We start from the raw sequence: 26,914 nt of genomic DNA on the forward strand, positions 1-26,914 counted from the left end.
TTAAACCAAATAAAGGCTTTAAATCATTTAACATGTTTTATTTTACTGCTTTGCATTATTTTTAAAGACAAAAATGTCTGAAATATCCAGGCTGGGTTGGTTATTCATTATTCCTGAGAAATAATCTTCAAAGCCAGGGTGGATGGTCTTGGAGCAACTTGGAATAATGGAGGGTGTCCCTGTCCATGGCAGGGGGTTTGAATGGGATGATCTTTAAGGTCCTTTCCAAGATAAACCATCCCGTGAATCTATGCAGAGCTTTCCTTAAGCATTTCCATACATTTAAACACACATACAAAAAGAGAAAATTTTAATAAAAGTAATAATATAATAATTTGGAAATAACTTTTGGGACAATTTGCTCAGATTTTGCCTTCTAGAAACACCAAGTGATGTCAGAGGGGAAGCCTGGGAAAGCATGGAAGGGAAGATGAATTTGAGAATGGGGTCATCAAGGATGATAGCTCTTGGTGCTCCCAAGGCTATGGAAAAAGGTTTGTTGGATCAGGCATCAGATCTGGTCAGATCAGGAAGGACTTTCCCCTTATCATTTCAGTCATCCATGTCAAACTGACTTTTATTTTCACTTTCCATCCTGCCCAAACTAAAAATATTGCAAAAGACAAATTATAAAATCGTCCTTAAGTGCAAATGCAGATTTAATCTCCGACCTCTTGCTTCATTTAGTAATAGTGATATTTAACTTATATAAAATCTCTGACTAAACTGGGGTTGTTAAAATATAGAGGAAAAAAAATATCTCTGCATTCCTCCTCCTTTCCCAGCACTGAGTTTGAGTCACAAGACCATTTTAAAGTCATTTTTAGGTCCATAGCCTGGAGTGTTCCTGGTTGAGTTTGATGCATCTGTGAGAGGATAATTTTGCACCCTCAGAGACGGGCTGTGATGAGGAGCAGAGCCCTGTTCCTTCTCACAGTGCCAGCAACAGATGGGACCTCCTGGTGAAGGACTCCAAACCTGTGTGATCCACGTGGATGGGAAGCTGGGATCACCGTGTTCTGCAGGAGAGGCTTGGATGCTCTGGCACCATGGTGGCTTCTTGTTGGAATCCTGGATGCTGAGAATTTCAAACTTTCTGTGCTGAAGGGCACATACCCACGTGAAAATACTATATTTGACCTGAGGCTGTGGTAGAGGCTTCCAAAATTGAATGGTAGCACTGGGATTACGGGTGTGGTTTGATTAGAAGTGTGCAATATTACTGCATGGAGTGAGACAAGACTTAGAGTTTAAGGTTTAATATATGTGGGGCAAGATGGAGGTTTTAGGGTGGTGGCTGGTTGTTCTTCTTCACCTTCTTCTTCATGGGTTTGGATGGTATTTTTTAATTGGACAAAAAAGTCCGCATTACAGACTTCAAATGATCAGTTATTGGGTTAAAAGTGAAAATAATTAGGTGTCATTTCTTAATTGGATAGTTTAGCCTTAAAAGACGTTGTAACAAGAGACAGTAATTTTGTGCCTTGTTAGTGAAAGACTGCAGAACTCACTGCTGTGAGACTGTAACATTGATACGAAAAAATAAACACGTGAGCCTGAATGTGAACTATCGTTTCAAGTGCCTTCAATCCTGATCTTGACAGAGGTAGAAAAAAGAACCCAAAACCCAGCAGTTTCTTTTGGGACAGGATTGAGTTGTTCCAGGAGTGGACCAGGAGGTGGTACAAACACAGAGTGATGAGGTTGCAGCTCTCAAAGTGCCACAGTGCAGGTGCAAGGCAAGAGGGAAGAAGTAGCAATGAAAAAAACCCCAAAAAACAAACAAACAAACAAAAGAACCCACCAACCCAAACAAAGAAAAAAAATGCAGAAAACCAGAGGGACACCACAAGGAATCCCAGTTAAGGCTCTCTTGAACATCAGCTGTCACTGCAGGAGGTTGTCTTTGGTTCAACTTTGAGAATTTGGGGTTGGAAGAGATAGGAAGATAAAGGGACAGTGATAAAATTTCAAAAAAGGAAGAAATTGAGGGGCTCGAGAATGTCCAGAGAAGGGAAGGAAGCTGGGGAAGGCTCTGGAGCACCAGGAGTGGCTGAGGGAGCTGGGAGGGCTCAGCCTGGAGAAAAGGAGGCTCAGGGGAGACCTTATTGCTCTCTACAAGTGCCTGACATGAGGTTGTATGGTCTTTTCTCCCAAGTAACAAGCAACAGGACAAGAGGAAATGGCCTCAGTTTGTGCCAGGAGAGGTATAGCTGGATATCAGGAAAACTTTCTTCACCAAAAGGGTTGTCACAGTGATTTAAGGGTGCCAGGATATCTACTTGGGCATCTTGAAATAAAAAGAAATGGAAAAAAACCCTAAATCTGATTTATACATTCCCAGATAGAAATGCTTGAATTTAGGTCTCTGTAGATGCAGGATAAAACATTTTCATTTTAAATGGAAATGAAACTGTTTCACAGTGAATTACCTGAAGAAAAAAAAATATTTTTTCAAGTCCCATTGCCTCTAATTTCCCTTCTGCTCTCCTCAGTTATTCCTCGCCATGGCAGCCTCTCCCTGAGTCACTGAAATCTTCCAGGAGATCTGTGGATCCACCTGTGGATCCAGCTTGAAAAATTCAAGGAAAGCCTCACTGAGCACATCTGGGGCTTGTTATAGAGATATTCTTTCTCCTGGTATTTCTGCTCACTCCTTGTCATCCCAAAACTTGGGTTGAGGATGGAATTTATTGTGAGGTTTTTTTGTTCAGGCCTTTTCTGTTCAGACTTGTCCATCAAAATCCACGTTAATGATGGGTTTAATTTTTTTAAAATTGTGTGGCTGAGTGTTCAAGACATCTGAGAGAAGGGAGAGCCCATTCCAACTCCCAGTGCTGGGATTTCACGAATTTTGTATGAAAATCTTCATCTCCCACCCCCTCCACCTGTTTCTGTGGATCCATCCCAAAGGATCCCCTCTTAGCAGACCTAATGATTAGGGCAAGGCCAGAAAGCAAAAGGATTTGTCAATTCTTTGATATCAAAGCACTGAGATATCAAAGGAACTAAAGCATCTACAGACACAGAAACAATTTTTGAAGAAGCCTACTGGGTCTACATATTTATCTTGGCTTCTTTGTTTCATTTGATAAAAAAGGTGAGTTGTGATCCCCCATAACCCAGAACTGCTCACCAGAATTTTAATCAGATTACCAGGCTCTACAAAGAGTCGAGAATCATTGTCTGGATGGGGAGGTAGTCCCAAACCCCCTGGAAAACCAGAGATGGGGAAGTCTGGCTCTTGGTTTGATTTGTGTCATCTGCAAGTCAGGAGTGACCACAGGGATTTAGATAAGAACATCAGGACAGGGTCAGGATCAAGTCCCTGTAAACTGACATCAAATATTCACAGGGAATGAGAGAATGTGCATAAGAAGAGCTGTAACAGGGTGAGTATCATTGAATCCCAAAATGGTTTGGAATGGAAGGGATCTTCAACATCATCCATGGGCAGGGACACCTTCCCCTGGACCAGGCTGCTCCAAGCCCATCCAGGCTGTCCTTGAACACTTCCAGGGAAGGGGATGTAGTGATCTATTCCCCTAAAATTCTTGTCCTACGGCAGGACATCATGGTCCAGGGTCTTTGGACACAGACCAAATGGGATTTTTGTGATGTATATTCCAATATTAATAGCTCCTCCCTTCCTCCCCCAGGAATTTATCTTGTTTTTAACCACTTTAAGTGGACACAATATCCTGTGGGAAGAATTTCACATCTTCCCTCTATGTTGTGTCAGGAAATGGGCACTTTGTGCCACAGGAATTACAGTTGTGTCATAAGTCTGGATAAGATTTTAGGTCACAGGCATCATCCACAGTAAAAAAACAAGCAGTGCTTGGATATTCCTTATTTATTCCACAGCCTGAATGCTTAACCATGGATCAAAGCCCTGTTGTGCTGAGCACTGTGGAAACACAAAAATTTTTCCTGCAGCAGAACAGAACACCAGAATGCCTGCAGGGCTTCTCCTTGGCACGGCTCCAAAGGCTGGACAAAGGAGCTGTCTTTGCAGAAAACCATGGAATCATCTGTGCCAGGTCATGCTGTCAGGGAGAGGAACGAACCTGGGGAGCTTCCTCTCCACCAGCCTTTGCTATCCCTGCTGAGAGACCACAGATATTCCTCATAAATAAGGACACATCAAGGCTGGAAGCTCTCAACTCTCACCTTGCACTCTCAGACTCCTCACCATTTCCCACAGCCTGGGGTGGGTTGTTAATATTGATATCCCAATTAATAAATAAGACCCAGAATTAAATAATAAATGGGGGGAAATAAAGAATTTGTTATTTGTTTGCCTTCCTTCAATCAGACACTTGGGATCAGATGCTTGGGACACGCGCACCTGGATTAATATTGTGTGCTAAAATCAACCAGAACTGGAGGAGCTCTACTGGAGAATCAAGGAAAAATGTTATTTAATGTGAACCTGCTTAGTTTGGGCAGATTCACCTCAAAGCCAGAGAACTGTCCTTGTACTGTTATGAAATAAATATGATTTATTTCATATCACAGACAGAGACTTGTAAGAAACCATGGAATCACAGAATGGTTTGGACTGAAAGAGAACTTAAACATCATCCAGTTCCAACCCCTGCCATGGGCAGGGACACCTTCCACTAGCCCAGGTTTTCCAAATCCCACCCAACCTGTCCTTGGACACTTCCAGGGATGGGGCAGCCACAGCTTCTCTGGACAACCTGTGCCAGGGCCTCAGCACCCTCACAGGGAAGAATTTCTTCCTAATATCCCATCTAAGCCCATCTTCTGTGAGTTAAAGACTTTTCTATGTGTTCTGTCATTCCACCCCTTATCCTAAGTCACTCTCCAGCTCTCTTGGAGACCCTTCAGGAACTGCCTGTCATTCCACCCCTTATCCTAAGTCACTCTCCAGCTCTCTTGGAGACCCTTCAGGCACTGCAAGCTCTCCCTGGAGCCTTCCCTTCTCCAGGCTGGACATTCCCAGCTCTACCAGCCTGGCTCCAGAGCAGAGGGGCTCCAGCCCTTGCAGCATCTCCAAGGTCTCCTCTGGACTCACTCCAGCAGCTCCACACCCTTCTGATGTTGGACTCCAGAGCTGGATTCTGTGCTTCAGGTGGGGTCTCCTGAAGGTGGAGTAGAAGGGAAGAATCTTCAAATAGATGGCAAAGAATTTTGTGGATCAGGAATATTCCTTGCATCTAAACTTCTCAAATCTAAGATGAAGACAGTGATCCTCTTAGGTGGATAAATTCCTTGATTATTGTCACATCCTTCTATTCTACAGAGCAGGAGATGCCTGAAAGTGGACCTGTTTGTTTTTTGGGTTTTTTTCCTCAGTTTCTAAATTAAAGTATTGTGTAATATTGGCACTGTGTGGGGTGTAAAGCCATGGACACAGACACTGGCTTCTCCAAGAGATTTATGGCAGAATTCCAGACTAAAGCTGACTCACATCTGTCTGGATCTGAGGACAGTGGCAAACTCCTCCTTTGGCTGCATCTGTCACAGCAGGACACCTTTCCCTGCTATCCAGGCAGAAAAACTTTCAAACAACACCTGACAAGATGGAGCAGAGGAAGTCTCCATTTGTTTTGGGATGATTTGCCAGAGGAATAAAATGCAGGCATAACTTGTTTGACTCCGGTGCAGAGTTAGTGAGAAATGAATGGAAAATGGGATGGAATTATGCTGTAAAACTACACACTGTGGACTCCCTTTTCCCTACAGGGTTTATTCCAAAAGAGAAAGTGCACAGCAGAATCTTCCTGACATTTTTAATGGGCAGTGGTCATTAGAGCCTTTCTCCTTGGGTGGACAATTAACCTCTCATTTTATGGAAGGTGAAAATGGTCATTCTTGATTTCAAGCATAAAAATTTGCCTTGCATTAATGGGGAAAAATAAATCCTCCAAAGCACAGAACAAAATAATCATGATGAATAAAGATCTGTGAGGAATTGTTCTGCCAAATGATGATGGGACTCAACCAAAGATTTCTAAACGAGTTAAAAAGAAAATCAGTTTTCATTCCTTTCCCGACTCTCAGCACTGTCTGCTGCATATTTGAGTCCTCAATACTCATGTACAAAGCTCCTTAATTTAGCTGTTTCCCAATTTCTGATAGATTCCAGGTGGCAAACTGCAAAGTCAGGTTAAGTTGCTCTGCATCTGTGACCTGAAAGCAGCAGTGGTTAATGAGTGTCACTTAATGACAGAGCTGATGAAGGAAATCTAAAATCCCTTCCAAAAAAGGAGCTCACATTCACAATAGCTCCCTAAAACACCAAAATTTGGGATTTTCTGCAGAGAAGGGAGGCAAATTTGCCAGGCAAGGTGGCTCTGGAACTGCTCTGAGGCAAGTTTCTCTGAAAGGCTAAAAATGAGCTGATAGTTTATCTCCTCCAGAGATTCCCTTCCTAATCCTTTCCCTTATCAGGAACAAGTTTCCTATCAGTTCCCTACAGGGACATTAGTAAAGAGAGAAGGGAGAGCTCAGCTCTCCAAACAACCCATGCTAGAAATGCATTTTATGCATCCCTTAGAGCCAACCTGCACCTTCCTCCAAGACACAATTAAGGTCCCCTTTGTCCCTTGCTTTCTTTCTCCTCCAGAGAGAACAAGGCTGGAGCATGATAACATTTTCATATTTCTGCACCACTTCTTTCCTTCTCACTTCTGTAAATTTTCTAGAACCATGGAATGGTTTGAGTTGGAAGATCACCTCATTCCATGGGCAGGGACACCTTCCACTATCCCAGGTTGTTCCAAATCACATCCAACCTGGCCTTGGACATTTCCAGGGATGGGGCAGCCTGAGCTTCTCTGGACAAACTGGGCCAGGGCTGCACCACCCTCTCACCTTCCTATTCTTCTCATTGGGAAGAATTCCTTCCTAACATCCCATCTAAACCCATCCTCTGTGAGTTTAAAGCTGTTCTCCTTTGTCCTGCCCCTCCATCCCTTGTCCCAAGTCCCTCTCCAGCTCTCCTGCAGCCCCTTCAGGCACTGGAAGGGGCTCTGAGGTCTCCCTGGAGCCTTCTCTTCTCCAGGCTGGACATTCCCAGCTCTCCCAGCCTGGCTCCAGAGCAGAGGGGCTCTAGCCCTTGGAGCATCTCCAGGGTCTCCTCTGGACTTGCTCCAAGAAATATACATGGTATCTCCAACAGGGCCATTCCCTGTGGGGCAAAAATCCCCTTCCTTGCATGAAAGAAGTTTTCAGTCACACAGCTCCTGGTGTGAACGGCTCCGTGCCAGGATGGTGTGACTAAGAGCTGCTCCCTCCCTTTCACAGAACATATATTTAGATCTCTGTGTGAATCTCTATCTATACCATATAGATCAGTATCTATAGATACATCTATCTATATCTATATGACAGAATCATAGAATGGCCTGCGTTGGAAGGGATCTTAAAATCATCCAAGTCCAACACATTCCACTATCCCAGGTTGCTCCAAGCCCTGTCCAGCCTGGCCTGGAACACTTCCAGGGATGGGGCAGCCACAGCTTCTCTGGGCACCCTGTGCCAGGGCCTCAGCACCCTCACAGGGATGAGTTTTTTCCTAATATCTGATCTAAACCTATTTTCTGTCTATTTGAAGCCATTCCCCCTCATTCTGGCACTCCATGCTCTTGTAAATAATCCCTCTCCATCTTCCTGATCATCTCTCAAGTCCTGGAAGGCCACAATTAGTTCACCACACAGATTGTCTTTTCTGGGCTGAACATTCCCAATTCTCTCAGTCTTCTCTCACAGCAGAGCTGCTTTATCCCTCTGATCATCCTGGTGCCTCCTCTGGATTCTCTCCAAGAGCTCCATGTCCTTCCTGTGCTGGGATCCAGAGCTGGAGGCAGCTCTGCAGGTGGGGTCTCACCTGAATGGAGCAGAGGGGCAGAATTCCCCCCTCTCCTGCTGTCCAAACTGTGGGATGAACCCAGGATGTTTTTGGATTCCTGGGACTGGAGCACACATTGCTGGGTCATGTCCAGCCTCTCACCCACCAGCACTTTGGTTAATCCAGGTTTTGTTCCATTTCCTGGGACAGCAGGCTTGCAGCAGAGTGCCTGGTGACAGTATTTGTCACACCAGGGCCTCCCAGATGTGCTTGGAGTCTCAGGAACCCCAGGACACGACTGTGCTTGCAAACAGCATCCAGTGGCTTTGCTGGATCTGTGCCTCTGCTCCTCCTCAAGTGCCAGCAGCACAGGAGGGAATTTCTCCTCTGGATGCCCTTGCACATTTTAGTGACAAGAGTGATGCCTCAGGTTTTAGCTTTTATATTTTTCAGATTCTGTTCTGCTTTAGTGTGTGGGTCTGGGCTTCATATTTAGGGGATGGTGAGTTCTGTTCACAGAGCAGGGAGATGGAACAATTCCCTCTCTAGCTGGGGACCCAAGGACAAATGATCCAAATTTCAGGAGCACAAACAATGTGGATCAAAGAGAGATAACAAGAAGGATGGGACTTCATGGGCTAAAGCTGTAATTGGACAATTAACTCCAATATGTAAATGAACCAGAACTTATAAAAGTGTGAGACCCCATGACCAGTCGTCCATTTTGTGACCATTTTGGGTTGTGCTGTCCAAGGTGGATCTATTTGAGGCCACTTAATAAATCCCTACTTTATTCTTTAGCTCTGTCCAGTCTCTGTTCTTGGTCAGCCCTCAGAAGGCATCAAGAGCACAAATTTTGCAACACTGGAGTGGAATTGGAGCCTTTTGGAAAGCGAGGGAGGGCAGCAAGTTCCAGATCCTGGGGGAGCCTTGGTTGAACTCTGAGAGCTTTTCCTTTAGACAAATCCTTTTCTTATCTCCCATTTTCCTGCAGGGTCTGGAAAGGCATTAGACTTTTGATGTTGGCCCTCTGGGATCTGGCTCACCCCTTATCCATTTTGGTCCATGCTGTAGGATTTGACTTTGATGAAGATTCATCCCCTGACTCCCTGCCCTGCTTTGTGGGGTCATGGGAAGGACATTGGACACGGGATGGTCCTTCCTGCCCGTGCACAGGATTTTAAACAGATTTAACATCTGCAGTCCCTGAGATCCAGGGTGGATCATTCATCTCTAGACAGGAACAAATGGAAAAACGGGATTGGAACTAAATTATCCTTAAAGTCCCTTCCAAAATAATCCAATCTCTGCTACTACAATTCTTAATTGTTTTCAGACCTTTCAGGAATCTGCCTTCCATCACAATCACAATTTCCATACGACACAAGTTCAGACTGTGTCTTCCAACAAGACTAAAACATTTTAAGGCAGAAACCTTGCCTATTTTTAAGGACAATGTGTGTTTTGCCATTTACTTTCAGAGGATGCAGGATTTTACCCGCTGATTTCAGCTTCCAGCAGACTGAGTCATCTCCTCAAGATCATCTTAGAGATTATAATTTCTGAAGGGTGAAGAACTGAGATAAACAGGGAGTCTTGGAAGCCAGATGTTGCATTAAAATTGTGGAATTAACCCAGGTGCAGCCACCTTAACTCTGACCCTTTCCCATTTCTCACAGTCTTGTAGATTTTGTGTTTAAGAACCATGCTCTAGGATGTCATTTTTGGTACAGATGACTGCAAGTCCAAGTGTGCTGTGCTATTTTTATGGCATTTTTAGCATAATAATATATTGTGTTCAAAACTGTTGATGTATGAACATAAATATATCTTATTTGCCTATTAACGATAGACAGGAAAAGTCATTCTCTGTGCAACATCTGTAATGTGATCACTTCTATTTTATCTTCTCCTTTTAGTTGTCTGAGCAATAAACCTTGAAAGACATTATTTATGGAATTTGGTGCAATACCATCACTGTTATTACAGAATAAGAATTTTTCTGCTCAAAGAAGTTCTAAAGGTTTGGGTTTTTTTCCTTTTTTCTTGTCCCTCTAGAATTCTGAACTGGGAGGACCCTGGCGAGTTTCAGAGAATCCTGGAATGGTTTGGGTGTGAAGGGACCTCAAATATCATCCAGTTCCACCCCCTGCCATGGGCAGAGGCTTTCTGGGACATTTTCCACTGCCCTAGGTTGTTCCAAACTCCTTCCAGCCTGGCCTTGGACATTTCCAGGGATGGGGCAGCCAAGGCTTCTCTGGGAAACCTGTGCTAGTGCCTCATCACCCTCACAGGGCGGAATTTTTTTTCCCAGTATCCAAGCTGAACATACTCTCTGTCAGTTTGAAGCCATTCCCCCTTATCCTGTCATTCCAGGATCCTGGAAGGAGCCTCCCTCTTTTTTCAAGGAGGAACCTTGCTGCAAGAGACAGGGAAGGCATCACTTCCATGATTTTGGGTTGCATTTTTGAATTAATGGGCACCATGGCCTTGAGCATCATGAACAGAAATTAAAACTTCACTAACAAAGAGCAGACTTGTCCTGATTGGAGACAGTAGCAAATCCAGCCCTAAAAAATTGCACACACTACATTGGGATGAATAAATAAAACATATTTGAAGGGATTTTTTGGCTCCAGGAGCCCCTGAAACAGCATGGATCACATCCAGGGGTGTGACCTCTCATCCCCTTGGAAGAGGGAACACTGCTCCTTCCACCTGCTGGGAAGAGCCCCTGGCTTGTGCTGTGTTCAGATCATGACAAAACCCATCTGAGCCATTAGGAAAGAATTACTGACTGAGAGGGTTGTGAAACACTGGAACTGGCTGCCCAGAGAAGCTGAGGATGCCCCATTCCTGGGAATGTCCAAGGCCATGTTGGACAGGGCTTGGAGCAACCTGGGCCAGTGGAAGGTGTCCCTGCACATGGTAGGGGGTGGAATAAAATGGACTTTAATGTCCCTTCCAACCCAAACCACTCCATGAATCCACCCTCAGTAGGTTTCACCTTTTAATTATTAACAGAGAGATCACCTATGATGTTTTCACCACACTTGAAGGTTTTTATCTGCTCTCCATGTCCTGTGCAGCTGCACAGCCCAGTCATCAAAAACCAATGTTTAAGTGGAAGCGAATATGAAAATGATTGCTACTGTAAGGCAGGGAATAAAAGACAGAGGAGGAATATCTTTTCTAGTGATAACATGTGAATAAATCCCTGTGGCTTATTTTGATATCGCTGACATTTTTCATAAAGACATTCTCCAACGAGCCAAAGACATCTGTCAGCACAGAGTGAAGTGTGTACAAATGAAGCACAAATCCACCCTCCTGAGGAATGACAGAGGTGTCGATAATTTCAGTAGCTGGGAGGGAGCAATTCTGATGCAAAACCTGGAGGTGTGAATCCCAGCTCGAGGGGTTTTTAGCTCAAAATGTGATCACAGTGACGCAATCATGGAACGGCATCGCCCTGCGCAAGGGAAGCTGCAATCCCTGAAAATGCACCAGGCGTGTGGAAAAGAGAGGAGAATTCAGGATATGGCATCATGCCTGGTTTCTGCTGCATTTCTAAAAATTTGTCTTGCAGGTCTCTTTTAGGAAAACAGGAAAATAATAATTTTTAAAAGGAATTTTTTTTTTTTAATATGAGAGATTCAGTGAAGCTGCAGAAAGTACCTCATTCCTGGTGTAGTGAAAAGTAAGGGAACCATAAGGAATCAATCAAAGGGAATGCCAGGGGATCAGGGCAGGGATTGTCCCTCTGTGCTGAAGTGTCCAGTTCTGGCCCCTCATGACAAGAAAACAGTGAGGGGTTGGAGCTTGTCCAGACAAAGAAATAAAGCTGAGGAAAGGTCTGGAGCACCAGGAGTAGCTGAGCGGGAGCTCAGCCTGGAGAAAAGGAGGTTCAGAGGGGCCCTTCTCACTGTCCACAACTCCCTGACAAGAAGATGCAGCCAGGTGGGGAATCAGGCTCTGCTCGCAGGGAACAGGGACAGGATGAGAGGAAATGGCCTCAGATTGCATTCAGATTGGATATCAGGAGGAATTTCTTCATGGAAAGGGCTTTCAAGCATTGGAAGGGGCTGCCAGGGAGGTTTGGAGTCCTCATTCCTGGAAGTGTCCAAGGAAAGCCTGGACATGGCACTCAGTGTTCTGGGCTGGTGACAAGGTGGGGATCGGTCACAGCTTGACCTTGATGGTCTTAAAGGTCTTTTTCAATCTAAGTAATTCAATTCTCTGTTACTTAATTCTCTGATAATTAAATGTCTCTGTGAACCTGTCTCTTCCTTTGGCACTTACAGCAGTGTTTTTTAGCCTGTCTGCCCATCTATTTTTCTGAAGCAGGAAGAAAAGCTCCAGGACAGTGACCTCGACTGCAAACATCAGCTGCAAAATATTTAAGGGGTGTTAACTGGGAAATATTAAACTGCCCTGGGGCAGCATTGGAGGTGAACAATGCCCTCACATTAACCCAAGAGCAGTGCTGAGTCACACCTGGAGGGCTGCAAAATTCAGATTATCTTTTACATCCTCCAGGAAATACTATGGAATTTTGTTTCCTTTAGAGCAAATCCTGGCACAAACGGGCCAGGCAGTGAAACTCCCACTAGAACCCTTGGGAGATTTTATTGTGGTGTATTGTGTTCCTTTTTCCTTCTGATACTTTAGAACTTGGGGATCTGGGTGGCTGGGGACAGCTGCATCCTGAAGGCAGGTGTCTCCCAGGGTAGAGCATCCATTTGGGATAACTGAGGGAAATGCTGGTGTTCAGCCATCAAAACTGATCCTGTGCTTCCCAAAGTTGCAGGAGAGTCTCACTGGATACAGGGGAAGGTCTCCAGGATAGTGTTGGTTTCCCAGCTCATCTCCCTTGGACACGTTTGGTTTTCAGGGATTAACCACCATGCTGGGATCACAGTGGGAATACAGGCAGATTCTGGGTTTTTTTTTTTGAAGGAGAAACTTCTTTTCTTGATCTTGGCATTGAGATCTTCAGCCAAGGAATGAGTCAGTTGGGAGCAGTCACCAGCAGGTCCCAACAGGCATCAACTCTAAGGAAGAGAAGTGCAAGAGAGGGATCTCCAGGCTGGAGTTGTGCTTTTGCCTGGTTCACTTCACTCTTTTCCCTATTATTGTTCTCATCTTTCCTTTAAAATCAACCCCATCCTGGCACACAATGGGTAATACCCAGTTAATTCACCTTTTTATGGAAAATCTACATCAGAAAGGGACATGGGAGAGCTTAAAAAGATCATTTAAGCCCTATTCCACATAACCAATGGGACATCATCCAGCAAAAGGAGTCCCTGTGGACAAAAACCTATATGACATTTCCTTCAAAAACCTTGGAATTATGTAAATAGCATTGTTCACATGGGAGGCCACAAGACATTTTTGCATTTCTAAAGGCAACTTTCTTAAAGGACCTTCAAAGGTAAAGAAGCCTGGGAAAAAGGAAAAGTCAAATGTTTGTTATTCCAAGCCCCATCCAGCCTGGTCTTGGACACTTCCAGGGGTCCAGGAGCAGCCACAGCTTCTCTGGGCAACCTGGGCCAGGGCCTCCCTACCCTCACAGCCAATAATTCCTTCCCAATATCCTATCTAACCCTGCCCTCTGCAGTGGGAAGCCATCCTCTGTGTCCAAAATCTCTCTCCAGCTCTCCCAGAGACCCTTCAGGTACTAGAAAGCCACAATAAGTTCACTCCAGAGCCTTATATTAAACTTGATTACTATTTCTTTGGATGAACATGAAAGTTGTGGAGTTTTAGGATGTGAGGATTGACTGATCATGGAATCATAAAGGAGCATCACGGAATTGTTACTGTTGGAAAAGACCTTCAAGATCATCAAGTCCGGCCTTCAACCATCACCACCACCCTGCTCACCACCAACCCATGTCCTCAAGTGCCACATCCACCGGTTTTTGAACAATTCCAGCTTCCAGGTGATCCCACCCCTGCCCTGAGTGGCCTGTTCCAATGATTTACAAACCTTTCAGTGAAAAAAAAAATCCCTAATATCCAATCTAAACCTTTCCTGGTGCAACTTGAGGCCATTTCCACTTGTCCCATCCCTTGTTCCCGGGGAGAAGAGACTGATCCCACCTCACCACAGTCTCGTTCCAGGGAGCTCTGGGGTGTGATGAGACCTCCCCATGCCAGGTGTGATGCTCCAATTGTTTTTGAAGTTCTGTTTTGCCTCCATTGTGTTGTTCCCCAGGAGCATGAACGAATTCTGGAGTGGCTGGTTGGATGAAAATGTTCTTATCACCCAAGGAAAATCCAGTGATTTACTGAGCACTGTCGTGGACTATGAAGGAAGTTTTACTTTCCTGCTTTTTCTTTTTTAACCTGCCATCAGGCTCAGCTCCAGGCTGATGCAAGTTTCAAGCATACTGGGATTTATGCTTTTTTTAAAGCTCCAGTTTTAGGAAGCGGAGAGGGGTGGCTTTTGCAATTCCTGAATCATCGTGGAATTCAGTCCTGCCTACACACTTAAAAGCTTCTCCTGTTTTCCATCAGGGCCTTGGCTCCCTTTTTTCCTGAAGAGTTTGCATGATAATGCAATTGTTATTTTCTCAAGGTTCTCTGTACTGAGATGAACCTCAGACAGAGAGAGGAGAATGGTTAATTAGCCAGACTAATGAGACCTGAGATCCCCAGTTTCAGTGCAGAGTTAAAGAGGGCTCATTAAAGCAGAAACCTCATGGAATGAGCCAGCTCTAACAAAAAGGAAGAAGAAGGAGGAGCATTAACCCCTAAGGAGGCTTTGATTTCCATCCAACATGGATGGAAGAAGGAAATAACACAGGGAATGGCTAATTCCATCCTGAAATGGATTTGCTGGGCTGCTGAGTGGGCAGAATTCCCATGGAAAATAAACCGTCACTGTTCAAATAGTGACAGTTTTCCCATGGGAAAGGAGGGAGAGGAATAAAGTGCAGGAGGTTGGGTGGGAATCCATTGGGGTTTTTTCGGGGGGTACAGAGAGGAGCCCACATACATCAAATACCAACAAAAATGGATAAAAAATAAAGGTTATCCTTTCCCTGTGAAATTCAGGGAGGCAAGGAGGTCACTCCTGGCCAGCTGGGAATAATTTCTCCAATGTTCAACCAAATAAATGATGAGACAACCCAGTCATGGAGGTTGTGCTTTTCTCTCCTCTTTGCTGCCTTGGTCATTGCAACCTTTGGCACCTTTGGGTGGTGATCTCCAGGTTCAGGTTAAATATTAGGGAAAATTTATTCAGTGGAAGAGTGGTTAAGCATGGAACAGGCTTCCCAGGGAATGGTGGAGTCACCATCTTTGGAAGTATCTTAAAATTGAGTAGACTTGGCATTTCACCATATGGTTTAGTGGGAATGGTGGCACTCAGTTGAAGGTTGGACTTGATGTTCTTGAAGGACTTATTCAACTGTAATAATTCTGTGATTCATTGTCTTCATTTCTGTTGCTCTCAAGCCCTTTTGCTGACACAAAACCCCAGCTGAAAGGGAGCAGTTTTTATGTATTTTATATATATAATTTCTTTTTTTAAAATCTACTCTACTTTGTACTTAAGTACCAAGGGAACAACAAATTGATTTACACAAAGCCCAGGAATTCACAGAGAAAAATAAACAGACTGAACCTTCGCCTTGCACTTTTGGTTGTTACACTGGTATTTTATTTTCTTTTCTATTTATTAATCCCTGTTTTGAAAAACAGAAGGGGTAAGAAAGGGGGGGGACAAAGCTGTCCAGAAGTTAATGAAGTGTTTTGTTTTGCTGCTCTTGCATCTTTTTTTTCTCATCTGCTTAGGAAAAAAAGAAAAAAAAAGATAAACACAAAGAGGAGCTGGTCTTTATATGCTTTATCCTTTAGAAAATATTTCATAAGCTGCATGCAAAGCCAAGCTAAGCCTAATTTTTAATTCTGCCCTCATTTACAGGGACACATCTCATTGACGCAAATCCCCGGTGGTGTAGAATCCTTTTCTCTGGGGGCTCTGGAAAATTGGATTCAGCTCTGGGGAGGTGGGTGGGAGCTGCTTGGATCAGCACAGCAACAAAGCCTGAGTGCTAAAGAAGATGCAAAATCATTTGAAGGAGGCAAAACTGGAGGAGGGAAATTGGGGAGTTCTAGAATTCCTGGGAAAGTGGGGCGTTCTAGAATTTCTGGGAAAGTGGAGAGTTCTAGAATTCCTGGGAAACTGGTGAGTTCTAGAATTCCTGGGACTGCAGCAGCCAGGGCTGGACATGGTGGTGGACAGCCCTATTTAGGTTAAATGTGATAATGGCACAAATGATGCAACTTTTTCTCCTTTTCTGCTGTCACTGGGTGAGAATTAGTAATGGGCAGCTCACCTGTGTTAATTGCAGTGCTATTTAATAACACCCTCCCTGTGCAGATCACCTCACAAATTAGAAATTTTTTGGTCATTTCTCCAACTTAATAGATGGAAAATATTGATATGGGAGTTAACACCAGCAGCTCTGCTCCTCTCAGCCAACGGAATTTCCATGATGGATGGGACAAAAATGTTATTGATGAGACTTTTTGAAAGGACAGCACATCTAGAGAGCATAAGCACACAGAGGAGCAACAAGGATGAACCCAAAAGGGATTCCAGTGCAAGATGATGGAAACTACCAAGAATCTCAAACTGAGGGATGCTCATGTGCTTGTGGAATGCTAATGATCCAAAATGAGATGGAAAAGTCCTGTTTTGTTATATTACAATGTTCTTAAATGTTATATTATGGAAACTGAGGCAAGGAGCCAAATGGTTTCTTTGGCACCCTAAAGATCTGTTTGGAAGGGAAAATAATTGGTGGATGTGACCATGAATAAAATACATCTTCATTTTCAAGAGCTAGGGAATGTGTTTGGAAATCTCATAGATTAGAAAAACTCAAATATAATGAAGAAATAGAGAGATTTTATAATGTAAAAGTAGATCTGCCCTGTCTCACTTTATTCATGGCCAGCTCCTATTGAAAAACAATTTTTCTTATAAAAAACACAATTGTTGAGTGTCTTCTTTCCAGTTCTGAACTACAATTTAACTTCCAAATTTTCCACATGTTTAGATTTGAATAAATTTTTCTGTCCAGATATCTTGTGGATTCCCCATCTCTGGAAGTGTTCAAAGTCAGTTTGTGCAAGGCTTGGAGCAACCTGGGATAGTGGAAGGTGTTGGAAAGGATTGGAAGTGGGTGATCTTTAGGGTCCCTTCCAACCCACACCGTTCCATAATTCCATGATTCTGAAAGACAGAGAATCAATGGATGCCATAAATAAACTCAACTTTTTTATACTCTGACTTTTTGCTTTTATTTTTAACAAGTTCTGTCTTGATTCCATTTCAGTGAATTGCTGGTTTTTACACCTTTGTAAAACTAAAAACCCATAATATTGCTTTTTTCTCTCTTTCTTCCTGTTAAATAAGTACTGGAGAATGGGAATTGTTGGCTTCACAGGGAACAGAGTGCGGACAAGGGACAGGAGTTGTTAATAGTACAGGGTAAACACCCACTACACCTTTCCTGATCTCTTCCAAAAAAATACCATTAATGTAATGCTAACAGGGTGATTTATCCTCTTTAGGTTTTATGGAAAACTAAGTGAAACCCAATATTGAACAAATATAAGCCCATTTCAGCCCAGTTTGAAGTGGTGCTGAGTTAGCATGCAAATGAGTCACTAAAAATCAACAGGAAATTACAGCCTGGAATATGAATCATCCATCGATCCCACAACTGTTTGCCAGGGATAAGTGAGAAATTTTGGAGAACAGTGTGGATCCAAGGGAATGATGTCAGAGAAAAATGAAATTGCTGGAAAAGATAATCAGAGTAGTTAAGGACATAAATTTTTTTTCAATGTGCACAGCATGGAAAAAAAATCATACTTCAACCTCCAGAAATGGCCTCTTGCTTGCTTTTCCCAGGAAAAATGGAAAAAAAAAAAAAAAGTGGAGATGGGTTAAATAACAATGGTGCTGCCTCCCAGCCATGCAAAAATCCATATATCCAGGGGAAGTGTCCATCTCTATAGAGGCAATTAAGTTTTTGCTTTATAATTCAGGATTATCAATATCTCACGTCAAGACTGCTGCAGCACTATTTAAAACCCTGATTTGTAGATGGGATAGGACATCAGGAAATGTGTTGTATCTTCAGGGGACGAAATAAAACAAGATGAAAAAGGAGCTCGTTTTTTTTTTTTTTCCCTCCTAAATCTTGTTACTTCAAGAGTAACAGAAAATTGAACAAACTCAAAAAATAATTAGCAGGCGATTGGAGGAAAATTATTCATTTTGCTTCCTATTTGTTTTGAAGGGGAAAAGAGAAATAATTCCCTCTCTGTTTAAAAAAACCCTTTTATCTTGATGAGAAAAAGTTTAGTTGAAATTAGATATGAAGAAATACAGCCTTAACATACCTATCTCCAAAGGTAAGCAGATGCTACTTTGTCTTGGCAGAAGAGTTAAAGGAATATCAGTTCTTCAGGAGACTTCAATATAGCTCAGATCTTGTGTCCAGTTCTGAGCCCCTCATTCATAAAAAAAACATATTGAGGGCTGGAGCATGTCCAGGGAAGGGAATGGAGTTGGGGAAGGGTTTGGAACACCAGGAGCAGCTGAGGGAGCTGGGAAAGTGGCTCAGCCTGGAGAAAAAGAGGCTCAGGGGAGACCGAAACTCCCTGATAGGAGGGTGGAGCAGGACGTCAGGCCCTTAGAGGACAAGAGAAAATGACCCCAAATTGTGTCAAAGGGTTGGGTATTTGGAAAAAAATTCATCATGGAAAGGGTTGTAAAGCTTTGGAAGGGGCTGTCCAGGGAGGTGGTGGAATTACCACTCCTAGAACTGTTCCAAACCCACGTGGATGTGGCATTTGAGGATGTGGTTTAATGGTGAGCATGGTGGTGCTACTCAGTTGAAGGCTGGATTTGCTCTTAGAGGCTTTTTTGAAATGTAACCATTCTGTGATTTTCTGATTTTCTCACTCCCAGCCAATTGTTTTTTCTCCTGGTGTGGGTGACAAGTGCACAAAGCCTCAACAGCAAAGAGCTGGGATCCAGTGGTTTGGTTTGTGTCCAAGGTAATGAAGCCAGGTTTGGGCAAATTAACTCAGGTGTAGTGAGAAGGATTTTCATTTTGTCGTGGCATGGCTGGTTGGTGGAGCAGAGCAGGAACACTGAGGCTTTCAGAGCTGCTTTAGGTATTTTTACACTTGATTTTCACCTTGCTGTGCCTGACAACCCAACTCAACCAAGCAAACCACTGGAAAATGCAGCAACAGGCTGCACATTGGGATTCAAAATGGTTATCAAACCATCTGTAAAAACCAAGCAAATAAATTTCCAAATGAACAGGATGAGATAAGGCGTTCATATTTATATTGCAGCAGTGTTCCAGCTACGAAGAAATGAAGATCATCAATGATTTACCAGCAATAGGTGTGAGTACAGAAGGAGACGAGGTTCATGGCATGACTTCAGGGCTTTGGAATAACCTATCCTGGCACAATTGAGAATTTTAGAACTCCAGCATGGGTTTGTTTTCACTTTTCAGTATTCCAGAGTGTTGTTTCCTCCCTTCAGATTGCCAGCGTCCCAAAGGAAGACTGCTAACCAAAATCACCACTTTTATCTTAATTAAGACATGCCATGAAAATTAAAATTATCTATTTAAATGGATAAAAAGGAAACAAAGCTATTGGCAAAGCTTTTAAGATTTTTGCTGTACATCAGAATAGAGCTGAATGAAGATATGAGGAAAATGGATCAATGGAGCAACTCACAGGGATGATATGAGCCAACAATGGATCTAAAAACTTATTTTAGTGAATACATTCCTGATGAAACCAATGGAGACAGCAGGATTTGAGGCCCTGAATTTTATAGTTTTATAGATCCATCATTAAAGGCGACTGAGCACATCTGATGAGGAGCAGCTGAGGGAGCTGGGGGGCTCAGCCTGGAGAAAAGGAAGCTCAGGGGGGACCTTCTGGCTCTCCACAACTCCCTGACAGGAGGGAAGAGCCAGGTGGGAATCAGGGTCTGCTCCCAGGGAACACAGGATAGGATGGGAGGGAATGGCCTCAAGTTGCACCAGAGAAAGTTCAGGTTGGATATTAGGAGAAAATTCTTCCCTGGAAGGGTGGTAAAGCATTGGAACAGGATCCCCAGGGAAGCAGTGGAGTCACCATCCTTGGAAGTGTTCAAAATGAGCAGATGTGGCACTTGGTGATGTGGTTTGGTGGGAATGGTGATAATCAAAGGTTGGACTTGATGGTCTTGGAGATCTGCTCCAAAATTAATGATTCCATGGTCCCCTAAATGCCACTGAGGTCACCCACCAGTGACAGGAGTGAGAGCTTGCATTCCTCATATCAATGCATCTATACCTTAACCTCCTGCTGATTTCACCCTCAAGGCTCTAATAAAAAACTAAAATGCGTATTAAGCACTTCCTTATCTGACTCACACTTTCAAATCCATGTACCACAACTTTTAACCTACAAATGGAGCAAACTGATAAACCACACAGCTGAATATTCTGTAATTATACCTTTTATTCTACTTTTACCCTCTTTGCAGACACCTTGTTGCAGCATTCCCCCAGGGATGCACAGCCTCTCAGTGGGCCTGGGATGCTGCCAGCAATAATTTAAAAATTACAATAATTTTAAAATTATTACTATTATTGTAATTTTCTCTTGAGATAGACCTGCCTGCACTGGCTGCGTCTGTCAGATTTTTCATGTTGGAGTATTATTTTCCACAGCGTGGAATTATTAAACAAAACACAGGTTTTCCATGGAAAATGAGGGGATCAGTTTAATTGAATATTGTGGCAGGAGCAGATTAAAGGGTCAAGAGCCTTTAGAACAGAAAGTGTCTGTTTCTAACAGAGATTTTAGAGTAGACCAAGTGAGCTATACCAGAAAATTGCCTGGTTTTTGTTAACTGTGAAAGAGCCAAGGAATGATCTGATAGACATCTAAAGCAGTACAAACCTCCAGTATTTCCTCCAGTTTGGAAATATCTTTTTATCTGTTCCCACTGGCAAAGGGAATGTAAAATTTATGGGGAAGTGCTGAGCCCCCCAGCCCAGGGAATGCTCCCCTCTGCTCGGGCAGGGGTTAATGAGTGCTTTGTGCCCAACTTCCCATTGTTTTCCTGATTTTCCTGTGAGCGGGAACGTGGAGTTAAGCCACTTACTTCAGTGTCTGATAGTGTCAGTCAGGGAAGATAAGTGGTGTGGAACGTGATAAGGTTGTGGGAGTGGTGCACCTGAGTGTAATAACAAGTGGGGTTTGCTGGGATGCTCCTCTGCCAGGATACAGGGAAAATCCAGGGAGCTGCACTGCGGGAAGTTGTCCTTGCCCTACAAATGTTGCTTTATAAATACACATATTAATGCTTTAGTTTCCTTTTTTTAATATCAATTAAAAATGGCTAATTCCCACTTAAGATGCAGCAACAGGGAATGAAGAGAGAGCAGTGTTTTGTTAACTAGGTGACATATAATTTTTGGAATTGATGAAGTTTGGAGAATAGTCTGTGTTACAGATATTGAGTGTCCTGTAAATAGAGGAAATGGATTCAATTTCCAGCTTTTTTAGGATCATGGAATCACAGAATGGTTTGGTTGGGGGGGACCTTCAAAATCATCCAGTTCCAACCAATTCCATTGGACCAGGTAGCTCAGGATGCCAAACTGGAGGGTTTTGGGATGCTTTATGGCACCTTCCAGTGCCTAAAGGGGGCCTGAAGGCTGGAGGAGGACTTTGGATAAGAACATGTAGTGACAGGACAAGGAGAAATGTCCTCAATCTGGCAGAGGGCAGGCTCAGATTGGATATTGGGAAGAAATCCTAATGATAGGCACTGGAACAAATTTCCCAGAGAAGTTGTGGCTGCCCCATCTCTGGAAGTTTCCAAGGCCAGGCTGGATGAGTCTTGGAGCAACCTGACCTAGTGGAAGGTGTCCCTGGCCATTGCAGTGGGGTAGAACTGGATAATTTTTAAGGTCCCTTCAGACCCAAAACATTCATTTAAAAACAAATAAAATACAAAAATCAAAAGCCTGATGGTTGCTCAAACCAACCCAAGGTCCTTATGAGTGACACCTGCTGCTCAGCTGGGTAGGAAAGAAGCTGAAAAAGCTCCTGGTTTTTCATGGATCCCTGCTGATCAGCTCCATAGATTGCTCCTGATCCCAGATCTGGGATCTCAGAGAATAAAGACCAGCTCCAGTCAGACAAAATGCAGGCTCCCAGCACTGATGTCTGAGTATTTCATTCCAAGTATGTTTTAGCATTCCAACTGCCTGGTCCCATAAGCTTCAGAGAAGTTACAGCTACTTGGGATTCCAGAAGAATACTCCCAGACTTAATAAAACTGTCTTGGGGACTAATGAATTATTTAAAGACTGCATAAAGAAAATGTAACCTATGCATTTAAAGTAGGAAAATCCACTTTAAAGTCATCATTCTTTTGTCTTTATCAATCTTACAAGGTTTTTTCTTCATATATTGGTATTTTGTTTGTCTAGGCTGGATGAATTCTGAATGGGAAGTATTGTCATTTAATTTGGGCCAATACTTGGCTCTGCATAAATGTATATTGATAATAAATATAAAGTCTTTTGCTTTATGTAGTTATTTGCCCTATTAAACAATAAAAAGTGCTTCATACAAAATTGGAAGAAATAACACAGCGGAATCACACGCTCAGGTGTAACTTCCTTGGGGGTGTGGGTGTTTTTATCCTGGAGCTCACCTTGACCATGAGGATCGAAGATCTTTTTCTTTTTGCAAAATAATGGGCTTGAATTTCAAGTGGTGAGAAAGAGAAGTGTCTGGAGAGAAAATCAAGTAGCTCAATAGCACCTTGAGAGGTCAGAAACCTCCAGCGAGCTGAATGTGGAGGACTGAATAGGGAAGAGGAAAAAAAAATAGGAGGTAAAGAAAAACCTCTGAATAATGTGATAGGCCTGAAAACTGGAAAATCTGGGCTCTGATCAGGTGCTGAACCTGCTCAAAAAAAGGAGGAGAAAGTACTGGGAAGGAAGGGAAAAAGAGAAAATTCCATCCTGGGGTCTGAGATGAAATCAGCAGAGGTCAAAGTGCCCAAGCAGAGATGGCATCTCTTAAGTTGGAGAGTTTGAAGCTTTTATTATTTGCAAAACCTCTGAGGATTAAACACCACCTCCCTCATGATGCAGCTAAAGAGGGTGGCAATGTCCCTGGAGCTGGAGATGTTTGGCATTCTTGCATCCCCTATGGATCATGGAATCACAGAATCATTAATGCTGGAGAAGACCTCCAAGATCATCAAGTCCAACTTTTGACCAAACACCTCCATCCCCACTAAAGCACTAAAACAATTCCAAGCATGGTGGCTCCACCACTTCCCTGGGGAATCTGAGCACTGGGAATGGAAAAAGAGGGGAAAAAAGTGAGGCAGGTAAAGTAGGAAGCTGAGAAAGAAGGTATTTTGTGTGTTATGCACAATTTTCAGCTGTGAGTCCTTCCTGAAGCAGGATTGATTTGGTTGATACAAAGTTTTGGTTCCTGTGATGGAAGCTGCCATGTCCCACTCCAAAAGGAGCAATCCACTGGGAGGGTTTTGCTTGGGATATCCCCTTGAGGAGGCAAAAACATGAGGAATAGCAGATACTGCATTTCTTCAGCAGGTAAAGGTTTGTTTTTCCAGGTTTTCCAGTGCTGGAGTGGGAAAAAACAGCAGATTTAGCGAAGAGCTTTCCCATTCAAGTGTATTAATCCTCAGTGTATAAAATCTCCAGGAATTATTCCCACAACATCCCTGGGATAGTTTCACCTTTGCTGAACAGAGAATGACTATGAGGATAGAACTCCTCCAGGTTTCTCTCCTCCCAGAGAGAAATCCCAGCTGGAAAATCCGGGGTCTTTGGGAATGATGAGTCTGGCTGTCATTTTAAATCCAGCCAGCTGATGGCTGTGTCGGGCAGGAAATGAGCTCCCAGAAGCAGTGGGAGCTGCAGATTCATCCCTGTGGGGAAGCCGGGAGGGTGTCTGAACTTCCAAAAACTCAGATTCAAGCTCCAAAGAGAGCCCAGAGCCTCTGCTTAGCTCCAAGGGGAGCACGGGATGAAATCTGGGGAAAGGTGAGGAGGGGACTGACAGAGGAATTTGGGAGAAGGAAGAGAGGGGACAGAGGGAGCATCTGTTTTGGAAAGAGCAGCAGGGATTAGTCCTAAAAGGAGAGCTGCTGAAATCCTGGGAATGTTCTGGGAAGAAAAGGATTTACTTGCATTTCTCCCTAACGATGTACAGGACTTCTAGCGGCAGATTCCCTGCCAGTGGAAGGGGGGTTGGAAGTGGATGTTTAAGCTCTCTTCCAACCCAAACCACTCCATAATTCCCTGATAATTCTGTGATATAAACCACCAGCCCCTCTGCTTCCCACAGCTGTTCCTGTTCTGCTCAGGAAAACTTTTGATTTTGGATTAATTTTTTTTATCCTGTCAGAACTCACCCAAAGGTGTCAGTTTTACTGAAATGTGTTCAGATGTTCAGAACCACTCCTCCTCCTCCCTGCAATGGAGGATTTTGATAATACTGTCAACAACTTTTTTTGAGCTGGTGCAATTTGATTTTGGGATCACTTTTTTTTTTTTTTCCCCCTCTCTGGGAGAAATTAGTGGTTATTTTTGTTACTTTAAGAGCTAAAATGCAGAAAGAAATAATTTCTACTCAGGCATTTTTTTTCTGTTGGCTTAATTTTTAACTTTGTTTTTGTTTTTGTTTTTAACTTTTTTTTCTAGTTATTTCTGAGAATAATAAGTATTCTCTTATTCTTGGAAGGGAAATCACCTTCAAATTGCAACATTTCACACAGTCTGGAAAGTCCTTGATAAACTCAACTGCAATTTAGTGTTAAGGACCTCTAATCATGGGCGCTGGATTTTTCCTATGTGAATTCCAGGAGTAATTCCCTCAACTTGCATGGGTAGCAGAATTGTTTTCCCTGCATCACTTCTTGCTATGGAGAGAACACTTATTTATTATTTATTATTTTTCATTTATTAATTTATTATTTATTATTTATTCCCCACCTCGGAAATATCCAAGGCCATGTTGGATGGGGCTTGGAGCAACCTGGGACAGGGAAGGTGTCCCTGCCCATGGCAGTGAGTTGGAGCTGGATGGTCTTTAAGATCCCTTCCAACCCAAACCATTCCATGATTCCCAGATCAATGCATAAATAAGGACTTGGGTGGATTTGGCCAAGTTTTTGCTGCCTTTAAATGTAATTTTTTGCCTTTAAATGTCATTTTTTTTCACAGCATTTATGCTGGACATTTCTTCAAAACGTCAATGCATAAATAAGGACTTGGGTGGATTTGGCCAAGTTTTTGCTGCCTTTTAAGAGCTAAATGTAATTTTTTTCACAGCATTTATGCTGGATTTTTCTTCAAAACTCTGATATCTTTATTTGATGTATTTATTTGGGATAATTTCTCACTGTCAGGCCCTGTTTACCAAAGAGCTCATCCCCAACAGGAAGCCATGAATTTGCTCTGTTACCACCTCATTCCTCCCCTTCTCTTCAGTCCCAGAGAACAAATGAAAACGTCATGGATTTCAATCTGGAAACGTCCCCTCCAGATAATAATACGGATTTCTCTGTGAGCGTTTTATCAGTTCTTCCAGCACACTCCATCACCACAGGAATACACAGCTTGTGTCTATCTTTATAGATATCACAATATATCAACTTCTTCTTGAGTATATATTCATAAACATTATTGAACATATATGCAGATTTATATAAGGATCCTTAAATCAACTTTTCTTTCAATGGCAATTTCAATTTGGCAATAAAAAGTCGATGTGATGGATGTGGCTCTCTTTTCCCTGCAAAAGCTCAATATAGATCTTTCAGTATCAATAATTCCAGCTATAAAATACATATCTATAAAACACTCCAGTGCTTAAGACTGGATTAAATTAGTGAGATTAATTCTGATACCTATGAAAATAAGTTAAAAGGAGTTAACTGTAAATTTGGCTTGTTTTTTCCCCTCTCTCCTTGCCCTGGCAAAGAGAGACACATTTCATTTCCCACTGATCCAGCAGCCAGCAGTAATTGCTCTGCAATTTATTGTGAGTGGAATAAGAAAGTCAGGAGAAAGGAACTGCAGAGGAGACGTGCTCCTGGTTTGCCAAGAAACATTCCAGGCAGTCTCACATAGCTGGAATTACTTCTTTTCACCACCTCCAAGCATTTGGAGGGTATGGGAATAGAGGAACCCCCTCCCAAAGCCCTGCTGTTGGTCCCAGCCAAGGAAAGTCCTATACTCAGAGCAGTGTAGGACTGGAGAGATGATGCCAAACATGTCCAGAGAAAAGCAGGGAACTGGGAAAGGGTCTGGAGGAGAAACTGGTGGAGCTGGGGGTGTCTCAGCCTGGAGAAAAGGAGGCTCAGGTGCCTTCTCACTCTCTACAACTCCCTGGCAGGAGGCTGTGTTGAGGTGGGCATTGGTCTCTTCTCCCAGGAAAAAAAAGCAACAGGACAAGAGGAAACCACCTAAGCTGTGCCAGAGAAAGTTCAGGCTGGATTTTAGGAAGAATTTCTTCACTGAAAGGGTTATCAATCCCTGGAGCAGGCTGTCCAGGGAAGTGGTGGTGTCACCATCCCTGAAGGGACTTAAAGAATGTGCAGGTGTTTCACCTGGGGGACATGGTTTAGTGGTGGCCTTGGCAGTGCTGGGTGAACTTGATGACCTTGAGGGTTTTTTCCCAACTGGAATGATTCCAGGATTCTCTGGAATTTGCTTTACACAGCCTTTCTTTCAGTGCCTTTATGTTTCACAAACAAATCCATCAGGCCAAGCCTGAGATGTGACAGGACATGATGACAGCAGTGGGAAGTGACCTACCTGAGCTTGGTGAAAATTGGGCAAGAACCAAAACCTGACTTATGCTACAATTTCCAAGCTGAAGAGGAAAGGGAATTTTAGGGAGTTGTAGCCTCTACAGCCACATATTCTGACGCCATCATCACCAGAGGACAGGGCAGAGATCTCTCTGGAGAAGTCAAGAGGG

This window comes from Passer montanus, unplaced genomic scaffold (assembly GCF_014805655.1).
Source record: "Passer montanus isolate IOZ18808 unplaced genomic scaffold, ASM1480565v1 scaffold100, whole genome shotgun sequence".
NCBI classification, from domain to species: domain Eukaryota; kingdom Metazoa; phylum Chordata; class Aves; order Passeriformes; family Passeridae; genus Passer; species Passer montanus.